Source organism: Ahaetulla prasina, chromosome 3, assembly GCF_028640845.1.
Source record: "Ahaetulla prasina isolate Xishuangbanna chromosome 3, ASM2864084v1, whole genome shotgun sequence".
NCBI lineage: Eukaryota > Metazoa > Chordata > Lepidosauria > Squamata > Colubridae > Ahaetulla > Ahaetulla prasina.
The window spans coordinates 84,468,834-84,491,655 of record NC_080541.1 but is presented as its reverse complement, the minus strand read 5'-3'; the positions used below and the strand labels follow the sequence as shown (position 1 = coordinate 84,491,655).

General features: G+C 40.7%; 1 long non-coding RNA gene across 3 annotated transcripts; it reads left to right on the top strand.

Annotated features, from left to right (window-relative positions):
- The first annotated feature begins 1,076 nt into the window (after positions 1–1,076).
- On the top strand, positions 1,077–22,372 carry LOC131196074 (uncharacterized). Of its 3 annotated transcripts, none has more exons than XR_009154621.1 (5): positions 1,077–1,309; positions 1,837–1,881; positions 4,339–4,630; positions 5,538–5,637; positions 21,064–22,372. It is a non-coding gene; the product is annotated as an uncharacterized LOC131196074 (long non-coding RNA). The 3 variants fall into 3 exon arrangements; XR_009154619.1 differs by lacking the exon at positions 21,064–22,372 and adding an exon at positions 7,824–10,833; XR_009154620.1 differs by lacking the exon at positions 21,064–22,372 and adding an exon at positions 7,824–10,833 and having other exon boundaries at positions 1,837–2,149.
- Positions 22,373–22,822: the final 450 nt, after the last annotated feature.

Below are 22,822 nucleotides of genomic sequence, written 5' to 3'. Positions count from 1 at the left end.
ACTTGTTTCCAGTTCAATTCCATGAACGGGGCAGATCTGGCTACCGATTCAACCACGTTGAAGCCATAAATAAAATTGACCAAGTGAAGCAGATTGAAATGGTGGTGATTGCAGGAATTAAGGAAGGGAAGCAAATTAATCGAGACCTAAGATTTTACTTTTGCCAGTCAGACCCCCTCCCAAACATATTCCCAGATCAGTTTGGAGGAAGGAGGAGGAGCGGATAGCTGCTGAACGTTCTACTACCAGCCATTCCATATTTCCTTGTCTATAAGTTTTTGTTTGTTCATTTGTTTATTTTGAAGACGTGGGACTACTAAACCGAAGGAATTTGGAGAGGGGGCTTGGCTTACAAAACTACCCGGAATGAATATTCAACGACCTGTAGGAAAAACCTTCCTTTCTCCAAAATCAGTGTTTTTCTGTTTATTTGGAGCGACTTTACGAAGATCCGCTGCGAAGAGACCTTTTCCTCCCACTAATTTCAGCAGAATTTACTTCTGAGAAAGCGTAAGTGCTACGTTAGAAGATCCATTTTTGCGGTGTTTCCTCATACTGCGCAGTCCCAGCTCCGGTCCTTTCTGTTCCTTTAACCTTTAGGACAAATCTTTTCCTCTGGGCTCAAGAGGGATAAGCGATACGTAAAGAGAAGGGACGAACGGAGGAGTGGTGAGGGGGATAGGATTGTACTCTCGCTGGTGGAGCGGGGCGCCGTCCTTTAAGCCATGGGCTGCGAGGATCTAAAACTCAGAATCCTGACTCAGAGGATTAAAGGGCACTGGCGGGGCACAATCGCTTTCCAGAGGAGATCCTACCGGGGATCCGTCTGGCTAGTTTCCAACCCGAACACTGCAGATCTGGAGTATTGGAAGTACCAGAAGTATTTGAGCAGGTGTTCCCAAGGGAAAGTCGTTTTTTTAGATCCTGCGCGTTTTAAAAACCAGCGCATTTAATTCGAAGAACAAAATCCATTAACAACCCTCCCTCCCGGTCCTGATTTCTCTCCCTCCCTTGCCAAATGTTAAGGGGAATCAAAAGAAAACCAGTTTGCACCAGAAAGCTTTATCTCTCTTCAGGGCCTCTGGTTCGTGTTTCCTTTTTTTCCCCTTGGTTCCAGCTTCCTTCCTGTCTGTCTCGGCTTTTCGAAGGCCAGGAAGGGAGGGAGAAGACGCGTTGGAGTAAACCCGTTTGAGATTTCGTTAGCTTTCTCCAACCTAATGCCAGCCTGATATGACAGAACTACAACTTTCATCATCCTAAACTAGCCTCCTGATGGGAGCTATTGCCCTACACTTCTGGAAGGCATTGGGTAAGGGATGTTCATAATTTGTGGTTCTTAGCTTTCTATGATAACCTGTTTTGCTTGTTGGAGCGCTGGCGAGAAACTTAACTGACTTTAATAGAGGAATACAATCTACCCTGACTTAGTGACTTATCAGGAGTAAATCCACTGAGTTCCATTGTGTTTCCTAGGGGGTAAATAACGGACCCACGGGGCTCCTCTTAGCAGGCATTACGCGCTATCTCCTGCCCCCACCCCCATGCCTTTCCCGGAAAGCTCGCCCGTGCAAATCCAATTTTCCATATGTTAAGAACTGAAAAGCAACACCGAACCTCCGTAAGATTATGCAAAATGGACGAAAAGCGTTGGCAGCGGTGGGGGGAAAAACCCCACTGCAAGGGCTGAGGGCGAGTGGGACGGCGACGGGGCAATTCAGTCCCTCGCGCAGGGCTGGGTGTGAGACAGAAACTGGCTCCCTCGCTTCCGTGACTGCCCTAATAAACACAATCTCCAGACTAATCTGGTTCTTTTTCTTTCCTTGCGCATGGATGTAGGAACCGGCTGATGGCGCTGCAAGTCCCCCCTAGAGAATGCAAGAGGTACTAACGTTCGTCAAGTTACCGGAGGGATCCCGCATTCGTACGCCGCGCATATCTTGCAGAGCAGAAAGGAAGCTGGCCGAGCTGCAGCGGGAGAGTGGAAGGAAAACAATTCCTTCTTTCTGCATCCTGATCCCCAATTTGTCGGCTGGGAGAGCAAGCTTTCTCGGCATATAAGCCACAAAGAAGGCGAATCTATTCCCACTATTTACATTGCGCGTCCCGTTTACGGTTCGAGAAAGCTGCGTTGATAAAACGCTAGTTTAAGGTAACCCCGGTAAATGGGGGCGTGTGGCCGGCGGTCCTGCTTGTCTTTGTGCCTTGATCGGACAACTTTTTCTGATTTACAGGGTTCAGAGCGCCCCCTGATGGAGCAGGTTGCAATCATGTCATTTTTTGAGCCCCCGGTTGGGTGCTGTTTAGAGACAGAAAGAGAATGAGAGAGAGAGAGAGAAAGAAAGAGAGAGAAGGAGACAGAATGAAAGAGAGAGAGAAAGAGACAGAGAGGGAATCAGAGAGACAATGAGAGAAAATGAGTGGGAGGGGGGAGAGAGAGAGAATGAGAGAATGAGAGAGAAAGAGTGGGAGTGAGAGAAAGAGAGAGGGGAGAGAGAGAGAAAGAGAGAGGAGGGAGAATACCTGAAGGACCCCATCCCATCACTGGGAGACCAGACGCTTTAGCAAGCGGCACACTGGATTCATATTAGTGGTCCGTGGGATTTAAAATTGTGAACTTGGTGGTCCCTGAGGTCCAAAATGTTGGGGACTCCAGGTTTAGAGGAAAGCAGCCAACAAGACTTGCAAAACCAAATCCCTTTCTGTCCAAATGCCCCCAAAATATCAGAAAGATGAATAGTGAAGGTAAGGAACAGGGCTAGGGGTTTGTTTTCTGTTCAGTAGATGATGATGATGAGGTGCCTTGCACACTTTTGAGATTCAATGAGTCTGCTGGGGCACATCGATCTGTATGCTAGTACAGTTGGTGGCATCAGTGATGTCATATCCCATACATTAAGCTGTCATTGTACAGTGGATGCCCATTATGTCATCCGATGTCCACTGGATGCCTGTATCTGAAGGCCCAGGCTAGAGAAGTCATGTTCAGATTGACCAAATGAAACTTGAAAATGAGACATTTCTATAATTGGAGCAAGAAATTGAGACCCTTTATACGCTAGGAATTTATAACTATTCAGAAGCCCATTGCTGGTCCAGCATAAAGCCCATCTACCAGAAAGATGCAACTGCACAAAGGCAGTTGAATAATATTGTAGATCTGAAGTACGCAAAAGTCTTGTCTTTAACTTTACAAATTGTGCTAAGTCATGAGGGTGGGTGGTGGCTGGTTGCAACTCAGTATGTTATGTGAACATGGTCATCCTCAAGCAGGGACTAATCACTTAGCGCTAGTCTAAACCCAACAATTGTGGCTTAATGTGATCAGTGAGTTCAGCTGATAGGTTACAATCAGAAGACTCATTGGGATTAGAGCAGAGGGTCTCCAAAACAGGATATGGCAGCAACTGTGGTAGAAATCATGTCAGCGCACCAATGATGCAAATGTGCAAATGGCACCATTGTCCTCCTGCAGATGCTCATTAGCATCCCTCTGCTTTTATTCCTATAAACTGGTACTATGAGGCTACTACATCTGATTTCAGACATAAGTAGGTGAATAACTTCACTATCCATCGATTTCTGTGATTTTTCTGTTCAGTTCATCCCGATTGATTTCCCCCCCCCCCCGTGGTAAAAACATATAGGTAGTCCTTGACTTATAACAGTTCATTTAGTGACCATTAAAAATTACAATGGCACTGACTTAAGACTGTTTTTCACACTTATGACCATTGCGGCATCCCCATGGTCACATGGTCAAAATTCAGATGCTTGGCAACTGGTTCATATTAATGATAGCTGCAGCGTCCCACCTGGGGTCATGTAATTCCCCTTTTGCCACCTTCTGACAAGCAAATTCAACGAGGAAGCCAGATTTGACTAACAACTCCAATGATTGATTTAAAAATTATAGCAAGAGAGGTCATAAAACGGAGCAAAACTCACTTAGCAAATGTCTCATTCAGCAACATGAATTTTGGGCCCAATTGTGGTCATAAGTAGACAGCATTCAACCCCAGTGGCTGGTGGATAAATCTCCACAGATAAGGATTACCACTAGTCCACTGCCTTTGCTGAATCTTCATATACAATGCATTCTTTTGGAACATCAGAAGTTCAGGTGAGGCTTTTTCAATCCTTCATGCCCCAACAGGAAGATGTAGCAATGAAGAATACTTTGCTCTCTACACTACTTTCTGCCCTCATTCATTTGAAAGATTTGGGAGGAGCATGGTAGCAGTCCGAATGTGATTGCAATTGCCAGGCATTTCACCTTAATGAAAATTGTGCAAGCAATTTTGATAAGTTACAAATTGCCTCTTCTATCTCAACCTCAAGGCATGCCAAGCCAACACCCACAGAAGAGACACTGAGGTCATCTCCTCATTCATGTCCAGCTAATCTCCCAAGAAAAGATGACTGTGAGGCAGGATGGGGACAGACAGACCAAAGCTCAGCTGTGCAAAGAAAAAAGTAAAGACATACCTTCTAAATATGTAAAACCAAAGATGCAATCTCTAACTCATTTACTTTGGGAGTTAGTCCCACTGAATACAGTTGAACTTACTTCCTGTGGCACCAGCTTGGACAGAATGGCAAAGGATTATTTCGAAACTCTTGGGAGTCCAAGGTATAGTCTGTTGCAATTGCAGGGACAGCTTAAGCTAAGAAACCAGACCATTCAGAATAGATCTAATTGGTGAAAATTACTAGGGTGGTTAGTGATCTTTTCTTATCTGTAGTTTTTGGGTCACCAAAGGTATTATTTGCAATTCATGGCTTTTTAGGCCCACTGTTTACTCTTTTAAAAGCTGATTATGTAAAGAGTCCTTTGAAAAGAAAGAAAACCATAATTGTAAAAATAGTAATTGATCACTACACCTGGGGAAGCGGTTGTCCAGGCTACCATGTATATCAGGAAGAGGCAACCTTTGGGTGGCTCAGACCACTAAATATTTTTGAAGAGGCAAGGACTACCGTACATGCAGCACTGCAGTATATACATATATGATCAGCATTCTTCCCTCCCTTTTTGTTTCGCTAAGGGAATTTTTTAAAAATAATGTATGTTGCATGTATTCTTGGAATCACCAGTAGTAAAAATTCTTGACTCAAGGAAACCTTTTCTAAAACCTGTTTTTGACTCCACACTTTCATGAGCTTATTAGGCTCTGGGATCAGAGTTTGGCCACCGTTGATTTTAACTTAATGTTTTCAAAGTATATTTGGTAGAGAAGCATGCTCATTCACCTATTTTTTTTTAAAGGAATATTTGAAAACCACTTTTGCCTCCATCTGCCTGCTTAAATTAGCGTCTCTTATAAGATAGATGGCTAAGAATGGCAATAAGAGTTTGAAGGAGTCAATTTATCCCTATCAATAAAACTTCACATTGCTGGTAGATTATCATGTGATTGATGGTCTGTCTATGAAAAATGGGTTCCTCTCATCTACTAAAAATTACATTTCTGTTAAACAATTTCTTCCTAAAATCCTCATACAGCAATAATAATTTTTTAAATTCATTTTTGGCACAGAGAATCAAAACAGGCAACTACCCTTCTACAGTGAGAAAGTATTAAATGAGAAACATATGAATCATCATAATGGAATGAACTGAAGATGATGTACTGCAAAGTAAGTAGTATGAGGTTCATGAAACTTCGCCCTTGAAGGGTATTTATTAACAATCAAATTGCAAAGAAAATTAAGAAAAACAATATCACCTTATTTAAATATATTTGGATTAAGAAGCTGACCAGGTAGGCCATTGGACCATTAAATGATAGGTGTTGAAGATGTGCTAGAAGATGATACCCTTGAGAATATTGTCCATAGCCAAGAAAACATACAGAACATTGAATCAACTCAAGAATTCTCTCTGGAGGCACAAAGGGCCAGGCTCAAATAACCTTGCTTTGAAAACATTATGCAAAGTTCCACCTCTCTGGATAAAAGCTCTAATGCTGGGATAGGTGGAAGAAAAGAGAAGACAACAAAGTGGATGAACTCAGTTATTGGAGTGATGAAGGTTTACCATTGAAAAAGATGAAGGACCAGATTTAGGGAGAGATTGTCACAGGGAAAATCTATGTAGTTGCTAAGAGTTGATACCAGGGGTGAAATGCTCCCGGTTTGGACCAGATCGCCTGATCCTTTAGCAATCTTGGCTGGTGGTTCGGAGAACTGGTAGCAATCGCGGTGCGAGGCTCCGCCCATCAGGGCACCCAGCTGTAGTTACTTCCTGGTTTTAACCAGGAAGTAATGTGTTTTGTATCTTCTGTGAATACACAGAAACGTTTTGCGCATGCGAAGGGAGTGTGCGTGCACATGGTGCGTGCACTTCCAAACCTGTAAGGAAGGTAAGTAGATTTCACCCCTGGCTGATACTAATTTGATGGCACAATCAAAGAGGAAGATAAAGAAATGGCAGAGAAACTGTAGGAATTCTTTCACTGCTGGGATATAGGACAGGTGCACTTCCCTGTTTTGGAGGGGAATCAGTTGAACTGTTACAAGAGACAAGTTATAAGCTTCCGTGACATTTTAAAACAAATAAATCCTGGGTCCATCCACCATCCATTTGGGGAGGGGGTTCCTTAAAAACTCAAATGTGAAATTGCTTATCTTTTAATAAAAATATACAACTTCTCTTTAAGATCAACAGCAGCTCCTGAGGACTGGAAAATAGCCAAAGTAGTTCCAGTTTTTTAAAAAAGGAATTGAAGGAGGATATAATGAAGATATAGGCTAATTAGCTTAACATTTGTTCTAGGTAAATTGTGTAATATTATAGTATAAATATATTACTATAATTAAAAAAGAAAATAACCAAACTTCTAGAAGAATTTACTGAGAAATAACCAATACAGCATTTGCTCCAGTAAGTTTTGTCTTCCTAACTTCTAAGGTTTTTTTTTGAGAGAGTCAGTAAATATGTACATTATTTGATATTAACTATTTTTTTCTGTGGACTTTCAAAAATCCTTTTATGAAGCTACTGGCTGAAATGTTTTTTAGGTGCTTTAGTAAATAGTAATGGTGCAAACAAGTTCTAATTCATCTTCCAAATATACAGCCATTGATAAATCATACAGCAATGTTCGTAATTAACATAAACAGCCTGTATACTGTATAAAATAAACCTGAGGGTAATTGGAATAAGAGGACAGCACTAAGATAAAAGAACAGAAAACTGGTTACAAAACAGAAAACTGAAAAAGGGAATAAAATTACAGTTTTAGAGAGTGGTATCAAACCGGGTCCTTCATGGTTGGAATCAGAGTTTTTAAACTTGCTTATACATAATTTGATGTTATACAGGTGAATAGCGAAAGGCTGAAATTTGCAGATGATATAAAAATTTGGGGGTAGAAAAATCCAAAGGGGATGCACTGCTGTTGTTGAAGGCAGCAGGGTAGGATCTGTAAGAGAAATACAGCAGAGGGCTGTTGCGGGGTAACTGAAGTAACTTCACCCTATGGCACAATTCAGGAGGCATTTCAATAACAACAGCAGGAAAGAACCAAGCACATAACCAAAAGTGCTATTAAGAGCCACTAAATCACCTGAAGGTATCTCAATTAAGCAGATTGCAATCTTCATCCTGCTGCAGCAATTGCTATTAAGGATCGTGGGCACTTTGACTGAGCTGTTCTAATTAGACAGATTGCCAGATAAGGCACTTTTTAAATGAAGCAAGCAAGCTGGGCCCATCTCTTCTCTGGCTTCCATTCGCTGCCAGGCGTTGTCTCTGTTTTTGCACGTTTTGTATTTTACCCTTTGGGGTTGCAATGTGTTTATTTGGGTCTTTGTTTCTGCAGAGTGGTAGAAGGAAGGGGACTTGGGTTTTGGTGGACTTCCAGCTGCATAGAGGCAAGAATAGCACCATCTGATTCAAGAAACCATGTTGCATATACAATATCATCTCATAATACAGCTACTGGAGCTCTTTTGCATTTGAAGATTTCATGACTTGCATTAGCTGGTGACCTCATATTATTCCTCTGAATTAAAAACAATACTTTTTTTTAAAAAAAAAAGCCCTTTCCCCACTTTTAGTGAAAAAAGAAAAGAAATATCTGCTGAAAAGTTGTAGATCATAGATTTTCTATCTATAGTTTAAAGCAGGGGTCTCCAACCTTGGCAACTTTAAGCCTGACGGACTTCAACTCCCTCAACTGAGGATTTCTGGGAGTTGAAGTCCGCCAGGCTTAAAGTTGCCAAGGTTGGAGACCCCTGCTTTAAAGTGTTTGCAGACACTTTACAAAACTCTAGCATTGTATGACTACTCTACATTTCCAGTTAAATCCCACTGGACCCTCTCATATTCCTTCACCATTGACCATTCTGGTTAGGACTTGTGGGAATCATGATATTAAAAAATAGCTGCATCATCATCCCTGCTTTACACAAAGTCTTTCTCCGTTATGCACATTTTAAGATAAAACATTTCAAAAACGTAGCTTGGAAACCATATGTCTCCAAGAATTTGTTCTGGAATATATCCATTATTTTAAGTACCATTTTTAGAATAAGTAACCTGAGTGAGGATTGTAGATTTGCAGAACCGATACTGAAAACAGGGATAATATTTCCATTGGAATAATAAAGTCTGGATTTTTTTCCCTTGATCATATTCATAATTTTCATTTCATTTTTTAAAAATAGGACAGTATCTTGACAAAGTGTCATCAAAACCAATTTTGAAATAATTTTGCCCCAGATTTGGTCCTGAGCTTAAGAATATCAGTTGGATTCTCTTTGCTATTTCAACATTGATTCTAAATATCCATATTCAGTCTCTATGACCATCATTTGTGTTGTAAATGTTGTACCTTGATGAAGGTATTTTTTTTCTTTTTCTTTTATGTACACTGAGAGCATATGCACCAAAACAAATTCCTTGTGTGTCCAATCACACTTGGCCAATAAATTCTATTCTATTCTATTCTATTCTATTCTATTCTATTCTATTCTATTCTATTCTATTCTATTCTATTCTATTCTATTCTATTCTATTCTATTCTATTATTTTACTCATCTGCTCAATCTAGTTATAAACCTGATCCAGTCTAACACTGATTAAATCCAGCTACCTACTACTTTGAAGCCAATTCTGCGAGAAGATCTACATTGGAAAGTTGCACAACAACCGGGTTTACCTTGCATTTTCAAACTATGTGGGTTTATGTACAGATTACTCAAAAGTAAGTCCTCTGGATGTTGATGGTTCTTACTTCCAGACCAGATTTAAGGAAGGAAGGACATCCATATGGAGAGAGCCTATTTCTTAGGGGAATTACATTTGACCTCTAGGAAAAATTCTTGTTGCTCTCCATCTAAATTGTGAATGGATGTTGCAGAGTAGACAGTACTATGCAACCTCATGGGATTCCGTAATTTTTTGTAGTCCCTCCATCAGTTGTTGCTAATTTTAATTTTAATGTGACAGACGGAGAAAGTTCTGTCCAACATATGGAGAGTAATTATATTTAATTAACTGAATTTTATATCATAATTGTATGAGACTTATTCCAGTGGGAGTGAGGCCACGAAGCGTATTATGCAAATGCCACAGACAGTCCATAGCCTAAACATGGGTCCAATGTTCTGTGCCAGATGGATCTTGGAACAGGGGTGCTATTCAGCAGGTTCTGGAGAACTGGTAGCAGAAATTTTGTGTAGTTCGGAGAACTGGCAAATACCACCTCTGGCTGGCCCAAGAGTGGGGTGGGAATGGGGATTTTGCAGTATCCTTCCCCTGCCACACCCATCAAGCCACGCCCACACCACACCACACCCACCACACCACTCCCACAGAACCGGTAGTAAAAATTTTTGAATTCCACCACTGTCTTGGAGTCTCATTGATGTTCTTGGCCTTCAACTTCCATCAGCAAAGCTAGGTTGCCTAAAATCATCGGAGATATAGGAGCTAAAAACAAGATCCATTGCAAGTCACGATTATATTAATATTTGTGCATTCCTACATAATCATGCAGATCATGGAATCATGTATTTATGTCAAGACAGCTACCCCATGTACTTATGTAATTTGCATGATGAGAAGATGATGCCTATGTTGTCACTTGTCGTCCCCCCCCAATTGAGCATTCACAGTTGCCACAAATCTTAAAGTTACCCATGCTGGGTTAAAAGAACAGATTAGAGTTAACCTGTTGGGGTTAACTGTAGTAAACCTCTTGTAAAAGACTCCTTACTGACTCTCATGGAAGTTGAATCGTCCATCAGACACAACTACCTTTCACTCCCTTTTTATTTTTATCAGGCATATTTAGCAAAGTCTTGTAAATACTGTTGAGTAGTGACTATCTTGGCCCAGAGAAGCATGTAGCTGTATAAATTGAAACATGATGCTGATAATCAAGACTTGGAGAATGTGTTTAGTCTACTCTTGGATGGATAACGAGAATGTGTATCAGTGAATACTTTTACAGGCAATGATTGTTAATATATTAGGAAAAGTTTTCAACCCCAACTCTTTGATAGCTACTATTTGAATTACATAAAGAAAAGAGGAATGAAGAGCATCCTGCAACTGCTAATAGATTTTTTTCCCCAAAACCCAGTCATTCCACAATGACATAGATCACATAGGCAAATGGGTTTTTGAGAAATAGCTTACAGAAAGGCCTTTTCCTCCTATGCCATAGAAGGCAAAACAAACCTGGGAAGTTTTAGTATTAGAAAATTGTCAGATAAAGGAGTGGACAAATTCTTGGTGAATTTCCATTGGCCATTCAAGGAAGTTATAACATGGAAACAAGCCACAAGGAACAAATTGAAACTTGGTAGCTTTTTGCATATACATTTTTTTCACAGAGGTATCTTTGTTTATCAGACATGAGTAATAAATATTAAATGTAAAAATAACAAAATGAGTTTTGATATCTGCTTTGTTTAAGATGAAAAGAAGGCTATAACAAGCGTCATCAGTCTCCCTAGATCCTGGAAATCCTACGTCAAAGAGGCAAAATGATAGTAGTGGTCAACATTATTAGAGAGGTCCCACAAAGGTATCAGCTAAAGTCCCACTTCCTGCAGTGACTGGGTGATTTGGCAAGATAGTCTCTCTCAACTCAGCCTACTTCAGAAGGTTGTTGCTGTGGGAAAAAATGGGAAGAGGTAGTGCTATTTATGGAACTTCATATTCCTAAACAAAAAGTGGAATATAAATCTAACTAGATAAAGGTAAAGATTTCCCCTGTCCAATCATGTCAGACTCTAGGGGCAATGCTCATCTCCGTTTCTTAGAGGGAGCCATTGTTGTCCAAAGATACTTCCGTGGTCATGTGGCCAGCATGACTATATGCCGAGACACATGGAACGCTGTTATCTTCCCACCAAAGTGGTACCTATTTATCTATTTGCATGCTTTCGAACTGCTAGATGTTTAGGAGCTGGGGCAAGTAACGGGAGCTCACCAGTGGTGGGTTGCCCCTGGTTCAGTCCGGTTCTATAGAACTGGTAGTAAAACCGGCGGGAGGCTCTGCCACCTGCCACGATGTCATCACGGGTGATCTGCGCATGCACAAAAGCACATGTGTGTGCACATGTGAGCGAAGCAAGCGCACACATGTGCTCCTGTTGCGAACCAGTAGTAAAGGTAAGTAGAACCCACCCCTGGAGCTCACCTTGTCACACAATACTTGGGTCTTGAACTGCCAACTTTTTCTAACTACACAGTAAAAAAACAACAACCCTAAATATCAGCCAAGAAATTAATGCTGAGCTGCAGGCCATTTTCCCACCATTAATCATTTGCCCTTCTATCCCATCTATATCACTCTGTATTTTGATCCTGAATTTATGCTGCAGGTGATTTAGTGAAAGGTTGCTTCCACATTTTACTTACCTTCCCCCTCCTTCCAATCCTACAAGTGCTAATTACAAGTATGGATAAATTCATGCATAAATCCAGTAGCCCAAATCTAAAGAACCACATTTGACATGATCGATAACTTGAAACTACTCAGTGGAATTTTTTGCTTTGAACTATAAATTTCCTAGCTGGGTCTCAAAAGGTCGTAGTCTTTTTTTAAAAAAAATTGACATTATATTGTGTTTTTTTTTAAATGAAAAACTTATGATACAAAGGCGAATTGTCTTTAGAATAAAACCAAACCTCCCCCTGCACAAATGAATGTATTTGGATCTTCTTGCCTTCAGAGTTGGGAGGATACCATTTCACATTATCTACTCATCTTTCAGAAAGGGAATATCTAATTCTGAAGCTTTTATCTGCAAATCTCAATGAACATAGTTTAAGAGTTCTGCACCTTTTGTGGGGTTTGCTAATATAAATGTTAAATAGAGAAGCTCCAATTGAGGTTGCAAGAGCAGAGACACACTGTATGTCAGATGTCTTTCTGTGCAGGATGTAATCTTAGATGGCTATGATGCAAACTAATAGTAACTATGATGTTGGTCCAGAAACCACTTATTACTTTAATAAAAGGAGACATGTTGAAGATGACCTAAGAGCGTAAGAAAAATGATGAACACTAATTGTATTGGGGCAAATGTTAATGGCTCTGTAGGTGTTTTGCTTCTAGACAAAGTCTACCATCGATATTAAAAACTTAATGAGTTTGTCTGCAAACTTCTCCGTGCTTCCTCCTACATCACTTCTCTTTGTTTGCAATAGTCTTGGCTCTTGGGTTATGTGGCTTCTCATTTCCTCTTGCTCACTCATTTCAGATTGCCTCATTTGCCAGTTTATTAACAAGCAGAAATTACTTTGTGGATATTCTCCAAAAAGGCTGCAGCCAGCCATCTTCCTTCACCCTATCTAAGCAGGGCTTCAGAGAGATGAGAAGAAACCTCTTATCAAGAAGCATATCTAACCCTCTCCCTAATGCATACCAACTGCTAACGTCAGAAGAAGAAGAAAAATGAATTGTTTGAGGAAAATCTTTCAAGATTTGACAATGAACCAGTTTCCTAAAAGAGTGAAGGAGCTTCTTGATGTTTTTAAAAAAATCAAATACTAAATAACATGAGAATCCTCTGGCTCTTAGTTCTCCAAAGAGGATTGAATCAAAAGGCATACATGTCCCTTATCTGGATTTAAAATCATGTGGATTTTTTTTTAAAAAAGTGTACCTAATGTCTAACAAACATGTTCTTAATAAGTAACACAATTATTCTGTGTCCTCCTAGAACAGAGGTCTTCAAACTTGACAGCTTTAAGACTTGTGGACTTCAACTCCCAGAATTCTCCAGCCAACTATGAATTCTGGGAGTTGAAGTCCACAAATCTTAAAGCTGCCAAGTTTGAAGGACAATTCAGCAGCATCTGAATTAAGGATTCTTCACCTCTAGGCCTGCTGGGAGCTGCTGAGGTACATCTGTGGGGAAATGGGTTCCTTACATTTTTTAAAAAAAGTAAATCTACAGTAAAACATAAACCCTTAAATTTATTTTATTTAGCGAAATAAGGAAATCCATTGGAACCCAAAACAGTTGCAGATGCAAAGAGCAGCTTCAATAAAATGTTTAATGGAGCAGAGTAGGAGGACCTGGGAGGACAAGTTGGTTGTTTATTTGCACTTTTTATACAGTACCAATGGCCCTTATGATTGGCATTCTCATTATTTGTGATTTTCTGCATCTGCCAGTGATAAGAGGAGTTTCAACCTTTCGATATACTTCAGCTTTTTATTTTATTTTATGCATGTGCAAAGCAGATCAAAAACACAGTATGTTTTTGAAGTAAAAGGTTAGGTCACCTGTGCAATATGTTCCTGTATTTTTACCTCCTTTCCTTGTTTGGTTATGACATACCTATCTTGCTGGCTCAGCCCAGTTTCAAGGCTTCTTTGTATGACCTGCCATCGCATTTGGATTTCACAGCATGCGAGTGCTCACAACAGGCCTCTGACTGTTGTGAACAATCTGCAGGTAGCAAAGTTAGCCTCCACTGAAACAATTGAGACCCCCCCACACACATCTGTAAATCAGCTTCATGCAGCAGACAAGTATAAGCTGTGGACCATGAGGTGCAGTTGGGAGTGACTCTTGTGGAACAGGCCATTCCAAAGAAGAAGGGCAACTGCTTGCAAGGAATCCACACGGAGCCTAGTGGTTGGATTGCTTCACTGAGATCTCCCATGACCAAGTCAAAGGAAGGAGAAACAGAGGAGGGCATATTGTGTAGAAGATTGCAATGAGAAGTCAAGTATTGTGGAAGAAAAGAACCAAATTGTGCAATTTCTATAGATGCAACATTCCAAAGTCACATGTTGACATTGGTGGTTATCGATATCCAATAAATAAACAAACACAAATCTTGTTTATAATTTCATTACCTGTGGTTTTACACTGGAGCAGGGCCCCCACAGATACTGTAGCAAGGATCACCGGTGATCGTCCTAAAGTCAACTCTACTTTGCTCTAACACTTAATGTTCTCTTCCCAAGCACATCAAGTCAAAGATCAGGGTTTGCCCAAGATATTTTGCTATCCTAGATTCAGTGCTAACAAAATAGCAGTAGGGGAACTGGACAAGGCATCTCCTCCATACCATATTCAGCAAGTTTTGACAGGTTCTGGAGAACCGGTAGCGGAAATTTTGAGTAGTTCAGAGAACTGGCAAATACCATCTCTGGCTGGCCCCAGAGTGGAGTGGGAATGGAGATTTTGCAATATCCTTCCCCCAGGAGTGAGGAGGGAATAGGGATTTTGCAGTATCCTTCCCCTGCAATGGAGTGGGAATGGAGATTTTGCAGTATCCTTCCCCTGCCACGCCCACTAAGCCACAGAACACCCACCAAGCCACGCCCACAGAACCAGTAGTAAAAAAAATGAATTCCATCACTGCTCCATACTATGAGTTTACTTCTGTAATCTGTTTTCTTCTCGGTTATGGTAACAAACAAGAACCAAAGAGCTAACATCTGTATGTACGTAGTCTAGGCCCCAATATGCATTTTATTAAAATAAAAACAAGTACATGCACATAGTGCTTAATCTGGGAGCCTTCAAGAGTGTTGCCTTTTTGATCTGCATATGAGAATCTTGTCCTTGTGGCATCATTGAACACATTTTATCTCTCCATCCATCACCGAGTTCACAGCATATAATTAGCTATATTTACTTGCCCCATGAGATTGAAAATCTGAAGATTTCCCCCCATTGTTACAAGCAAACTATATTAGCAACTAATTAAGGAAATGACTCTTCGTTGCCATTTGGTCACACTTCCAATGTGCTGCTTGAAGTGGGTGGCTCACTCTGACTTCTATTAGGGCTGGTTCTGACCCCCCCTGTTCAATTTATTAAAATTGGTCAGTGTAACTTTAGTTTTATGATGTCATAGACCCCCAAAAAAGCCCTCTGCGTGCTATTTTTGAATTTTGTTAAATCATTTTTTAAGCATTCTCATCAATCATTATGAAGTATGGGAATGATAAACAAGCTACCAGACATGTTTAACCTTAGTTTTTGTGATCCAAGTCTGTATTTATAGGAAGCTTAGGGACTTTCTCTCTTCTTCTTGTTTTAATTTACCATCATCGGTCATTGAAAGTTTTGATTTTGTTGTAACATTATATACGTATATACTTCCTATTTGGTTTAAAAGCTTTTTATGTGAATTTGTGGTATAACATTTCCAAAACTTTTGTTCTCCCCTCTTCTTAACTACTATATTTTATTTGATACTATTAATAAGGAATTGTATCCCCTCTTTTCTTTGCATTGGGGTTCCTTGGTCCGTAGGTGGCGGCCTATGGGAATTATTGTATGGATTCTAAAATGAGAACTAGTCAAGAGATTGAAAGGCTGCTGATCCCACCTCCTGTCCACTAATAGATTGAGAGATATAGGACTGAAGAAGAAGCAGGTGAAATCCTCCAGATGTTCAACTTGTTATAAAGATTCCACAGGTTTTTCTTATCAGGGCTAATGGGGTTAATATACAAAAGATTCAGAGCAGGGGTGTCAAACTCAAGGCCCGCAGGCCAGATCCGGCCTGCATGGTATTTAGATCTGGCCCGCGGGGCTGCCCTGGGAACAGTGAAGGGCCAACCCATGGTGCTTCTGCCAGTGAAAAGGGATCTCAGGATTCAGCTGCAATGGCTTCCTGCAATCCTCTGCCAGCAAAAACGGAGGTCAGGAGAGCCGTGCATGGCCCTCCCAAGCTCCGTTTTCGCTGGCAGAGCACTCAGGCCTCCACAGGCCTCCCCCTGACATGAGTAAGGTTGAGCTGGCCACACCCACCTGGCCCTGGCCATCCCGGCCCCCCAAAGTCAAACACAACCCTGATGCGGCCCTCAATGAAATCCAGTTTGACTCCTCTGATTTAGAGGATCCCAACTTGTGTAATCTTGTTCTACTCTATCTATCTGTTCTGTTCCCTGTGGTGATGTTGATGGTAGTAGGGATAAGGGTATCTACATCTAGTTACCCTTATACATATAAGGTAAAAGGTAAAGCTTCCCCTCGCACATACGTGCTAGTCATTGCCGATTCTAGGGGGCGGTGCTCATCTTTGTTTCAAAGCCGAAGAGCCAGAGCTGTCCAAAGACGTCTCCGTGGTCATGTGGCCGGCATGACTCAACGCCAAAGGCGCACAGAACGCTGTCACCTTCCCACTAAAGGTGGTCCCTATTTTTTCTACTTGCATTTTTACGTGCTTTCGAAACTGTTAGGTTGGCAGAAGCTGGGACAAGTAACGGGAACTCACCCCGTTACACGGCAGCACTAGGGATTCAAACCTCTGAGCTGCTGAACTTTCGATCAACAAGCTCAACGTCCTAGCCCCTGAGCCACCACGTCCCTTTTTATACATATAAATCAGTCATAAAAATAAGATTCTTTGCAGACCTCTTTCCACCCAGCAAGCAGAGAACAGCCATGAGGGATTGCTAATTTGGAGGGTATGGGAGAAAAAGTGAGTGAAATCCTATTGCTCACGTCCTAAAAACATGCAAAACCATTGCTGGGAAAAAACGTTTTTGGTGTACCAAAAAGGAACACGAGCCAAACTGCAGGACGAAACACCCAAAACTATGAGTTGATAATTACTTGGCGATTGAGTTGGCTATACATTTATTTGTATTGTTATGTTAATGACCATCAGACAAAGAAAGATTGAATTTTAAATGAAATGGAAAGGAAGTCCCTTGATGTTTGCAACTTGGTAATATTAAACACTCTTACATTCCCATATGTTCAGATTCAAATTGTCGGTCTATACAAAATCAGGAGGAATCTGGTAATGTTCTGATGTTTTATGAAAAGGCTGTAGCAGACTTTATCAGTGATATGTCTGATTTTTACCACTATAGATTAAGATGGTTCTCCAATCGTTGCTGCCTTGTTTGGGTCTGGATAATATATGACCCATAATATATAAGGGATATATATTATCCCATATATATATGTATATGTATATGTGTGTGTGTGTGTGTATATATATATATATATATGCAGGTCTTTGGTTGTTCAGGTTTTCTCCCGTGTAAAATTGGAAGTGTCTTGGCGACGTTTCAATGAAATTTCATTCGTCATCTTCAGGCTGGTGTTTACTGCTTCATGCTTCTAGGAGCAATATGCAATCACTTATTCGGCTAAATAGGTTGTAAAAAAATGCTTTTAAAAGTAAAAAAAAGACTCTGATGATCAGGCAGCTCAGCTGGGATTGTCAGAGTCTTTTTTTAACCTTTTAAAAGCATTTTTTAAAAGAAGTGGCAAGTGGGGAAGCAGGTGACTGGGCATTGGGTGAGCATGGGTGGGGGTGGGGGGTCAGGGATTTTTGCTACCAGTTCTACGAACCATCCGCCACCATCGCTACCAGATCGGGAGATCCGGTTCGAACCGGGAGCATTTAACCCCTGATATAAGGGATAATATATAAAGGATGCAGCGGCTCAGTGGCTAAGACGCTGAGCTTGTTGATCAAAAGGTCGGCAGTTCAGTGGTTCAAATCCCTAGTGCCGTGTAATGAGGTGAGTTCTCATTACTTGTCCCAGCTTCTGCCAACCTAGCAGTTCAAAAGCATGTAAAAAATGCATGTAGAAAAATAGGGACTACCTTTGGTGGGAAGGTAACAGTGTTCAGTGCACTTTTGGTGTTTAGTCATGCTGGCCGAGATGTCTTTGGACAACACTGGCTCTTCGGCTTTGAAACAGAGATGAACACCGCCCCCTAGAGTTAGGAATGAGGGGAACCTTTACCTTTTTAATATAGAATAGAATAGAATAGAATTTTATTGGCCAAGTGTGATTGGACACACAAGGAATTTGTCTTGGTGCATATGCTCTCAGTGTACATAAAAGAAAAGATACGTTCATCAAGGTACAACATTTACAACACAATTGATGGTCAATATATCAATATAAATCATAAGGATTGCCAGCAACAAGTTATAGTCATACAGTCATAAGTGGAAAGAGATTGGTGATGGGAACTATGAAACGATTAATAGTAGTGCAGATTCAGTAAATAGTCTGACAGTGTTGAGGGAATTATTTGTTTAGCAGAGTGATGGCCTTCAGGAAAAAACTGTTCTTGTGTCTAGTTGTTCTGGTGTGCAGTGCTCTATAGCGTCGTTTTGAGGGTAGGAGTTGAAACAGTTTATGTCCAGGATGCGAGGGGTCTGTAAATATTTTCACGGCCCTCTTTTTGACTCGTGCAGTATACAGGTCCTCAATGGAAGGCAGGTTGGTCGCAATTGTTTTTTCTGCAGTTCTAATTATCCTCTGAAGTCTGTGTTTTTCTTGTTGGGTTGCAGAACCGAACCAGACAGTTATAGAGGTGCAAATGACAGACTCAATAATTCCTCTGTAGAATTGGATCAGCAGCTCCTTGGGCAGTTTGAGCTTACTGAGTTGGCGCAGAAAGAACATTCTTTGTTGTCCTTTTTTAATGATGTTTTTAATATTAGCTGTCCATTTGAGATCTTGCGATATGATAGAAACTAGAAATTTGAATATATGACCCATGTGATCTTGATCTTGCCTGCCTGGGTAAGTTGCTAAGACTTACCCAGTCTTAGCAACTTACCCAGTACATAAGGAGTGATGTGTGGAGTATTTCTGCATTTTTCCCAACTCTTCTGTCCTCAGTCTAAGAGGATTTAAAAACAAAAAACCTTAAAGAAAAAGAAACGTTCAGGGAAATGTCCATAGTTTTGAAGAAATCTTTGCACTTCCCTTAGTTACAAGGTTATTTTAGAGTGTGTGAACGTCCTGCCTTCCACCAAACAATCATCGCTCCAACAGTGTTTAACCTGTCTGGCCTCCTCTCAACCCCAAGGGAAAACATCAGGAAACAGAGCGATGACGAGATCTATAAGAGGAAAAAAAAACCCTCAACAAAAGAGCTCCATGCAACGATACAACAAGCTGAAACAAATCACCCCAAAGAAATTCTGAACTAATTTTAAAGCTCCCTGAGAATGAGGCTGAGAATCAGAAAGCTCTTTTTCCCCTCTCTTGCTGGATTTCCATCTCTTCTGTAGGTTAAATTGGGAAGTACATGAGGAAGCTGAAAGAAGCTGGGGGTTTACCAGGGGTGAAATGCTACCGGTTCGGTCTGGTTCGTCTGAACCGGTAGTAAAAAAGGCTACTGGTTCGCTGAACCGATGATCAGCTGAGTGACGCGCGATCTTCGGAGCCGGTTTTTTTTTACTTTTTTAAAGCATATTTTTAGTACTTATTTGCCCCAATAGATAATAAAAAAATGCTTTAAAAAAAGTTTAAAAAATGGCTCCGATGATCGCGCGCAATAGCTGATCACACCCTCTCCCCATGCTGTTCTACTTACCTTCCTTCCCATGCCTCCTTTTGGGGTGCACTGCGCGTGCATACGCACACCTCATATTTGGTGCGTGGTGTGCACTGTGCATGCGCAGCCACCAAACCGGTAGTAAACCGGGTCAGATTTCACCACTGGTGTTTATCCCAAAAAGGCTGTGGATGTGTCCCCAATGTCATCAAGATTCAACATTAAGACATTACGTTGATGCCAGGATCATATAAATACGATCAGTGACCAAAAAAGACCCTTGTAATTTGAAGAGCCATCTGCATTTCACAATTTCCATGTATGATTCGTATGGGATGAATACATAATTTCAATTGAATCGATATTGATTGCTTTAGGGCAGGGGTGTCAAACTCAAGGCCCAGAAGCCAGATCCGGCCTGCAGGGTGCTTAGATCTGGCCCACAGGGCCACCCTGGAAATAACGAAGGACCTGCCTGCAGGGGCTCTGCTAGTGAAAATGGAGCTCATGAGCCCCCCCGGCTCCGTTTTCACTGGCAGAGGGTTGCAGGAGGCTGTCGCAGCTGAAAACGGAACTCAGGAATCTATTTTTGTTGGCAGAGCGCTGGCTACCATGTCACCCCGACACAAGTGACATCATGCTGACCACGCCCGCCCTGGCCACACCACACCATATACCCCTGCCCCTCCCGAGGTCAAACACCACCCTGATGTGGCCCTCAGTGAAACAGAGTTTGACACCCCTGCTTTAGAGAATTTGGGGCACAGAGAAGGCTATAATTGGGAGCTTTGTAGTTGGAAAACAGAACAGGGGTGGTGAGAATTTGATCAATTTTTAAAATTATGGATGGAGAAGAAGGAAACAGTTTTATCTTCCATAGCTCTTGGATGTTTCAGGGTTTGTCTTCTCTCTAATCTGGGGAGCAATTGCTGCCAAACATTTTTGAGTCTCTTTTGCTGGTATTTTTTTTTTTAACAAATGATGACTGCCAATAAATTGACATTGTATCTGATAAAACAAACAGAATAGCTAAGGCTATTCTCAGCATTCTACCCTACCCCTTCCCAACTTTATTTAGTAATTTTTAAAGGCATAGAAGTAGGGTCAGTGGGAGAAAAAACCAGCAACCAGATTAATACATAGTCCTGCAGTGCTAACGAGAAAAGATGTGCATGAAATGTATATTTTTAGATGTATTTTGGCTCCAGTCCTATGCATGTATAACTCAATTGCATATATTTCCAAGAAAATACACGAATGCTTGGGTTATTAATTGCTTTCTTCTTGTTTTGTGCCTCTTTGCTCTAGGCTCCAGCCTGTTAGCTGGGAAAGACCACACACAAGTCAATGCTGATTCTTGGCTACTAAGTGGACACATAATCCATGCAGTTTTCTTGGCAACGAACTGAGAATAGTGTGTCACAACCTTCTCCCAAGACGTTTCTTCACAACTACCAACACAAACCTAAAACTTGGATTCCTTGATATCCGCTCCACTCCGCTTGGCTTTCAGAACCAGACAAAGTCTTGACAGCATGGTTTTATACAATTAACTAGAAGTAAGACCAATTTAAGACAGAGATACTCACTTCTCTGATGAGTATTAGAATGTATTATGAAATCGTCCAGCTATATGCACATTTTCCTGTAAGTTTCACTATTTGAATGGGCTTTGTTAATAAGTAGCTGTGAATGTAGGCTGCTTTATTTTCATTTGTATGGTACATTAGAACAAATGGAATTATTAAAAATAAGAGTAAAGAAAAGTGTCGCAGGCTACAATCCTCCTGAGAAGAAACTCATTCTTGAGCAATGTCAGGAAGAACACTGGGTGGAGGAAGCATCTTTTCAGATGTTAACCTGGATTAGAGTGGCCAGATAATGTTGATTTTGAGGGTGGTCATGTTTAATTTTCAAGGGGTTGTGAAATGGACAGGCTGACCAATATGTTATTGCATACCTAAATCTGTTGTGGAAGTTTCAAAGATATTGTCCTGGAAGATTTACATTGCTTGCGTTAACAACTTCCTGTCCTACTTCTAGTGTTAATTAGTTGAGCTAATCAAGGATGATTATCTTATCTCACCAATTACTGCTGTTTTAAGTGAATGGTCACAGTGTTGTTTTACAAGCTTCAATTGGATTCACAGGCTGGGCGTACTTTATTTTGAATTCTTTTATGGTTACTGAGCCTCATCTTTCCATATAAGCGAATATACCTCATCCCGTTGTCCAAAACAACATTGGGCCAACAATCTCAGCCTCACCAATTACTTTATTAAATGTGAATGCTTACTTCCTAAAGACTTTAGCTACCAGAAATTAAAGATACATGTATAATGGTTGTAATTGTTATTATTTTTAATTTGTATCTAAAATATTTGAAAAGAGATTTATTCTACTCAAGGGGACTTTTCAGAGCTTTCCATCCCTTCTGAAAGCATTTTTGGAATGCATTTATGGTTTCTTCCTGGCCTTCTCTGAATTATATTCTATAGCTTTAGATTCTGATTTACTTATAAGATTGCCTGAATACCATCTGCACATTGTATGACATAATTGGACTTCTGTTGAATTGTTTTGCAGTGATTAAAAATGGAGATAGGAACTGCTTCTGAGGAGCCCATGCTCAGAATAAATTAATATCCCAACTTTTGAGCATGTGCTTTGTGTGTGTGATTATATTCAGAAATGCTGAGTGTCCACAACTTCAGAATAATGATTTAAATTCCAAAGGAAGCGTTGGAATTTAGATCCATGCTGCTTCAAGTGTTTCGCTAACTCAAATGGATGGTGTGGTCTCCAAAGAAAGTCAAAATATTGGCAGGCAGTTCAAATAATAACCACTTTCAAGAATAAAGAAACACTATGCCCAATTTAAGTCAAACATTATTGCTAATGAGTATCATTTTCTTGCCCACATGCCCAATTCTTTTGTCATTCTGGCAAATCTAACGACCTCATGTATCGGGAACATTTCTTCCTTACCTAGTGTCAGGTTTCACATCTGGGCTTAACAGTAAATCACAGATTTACAGACACTTAAATCAATTATTGGATACACACA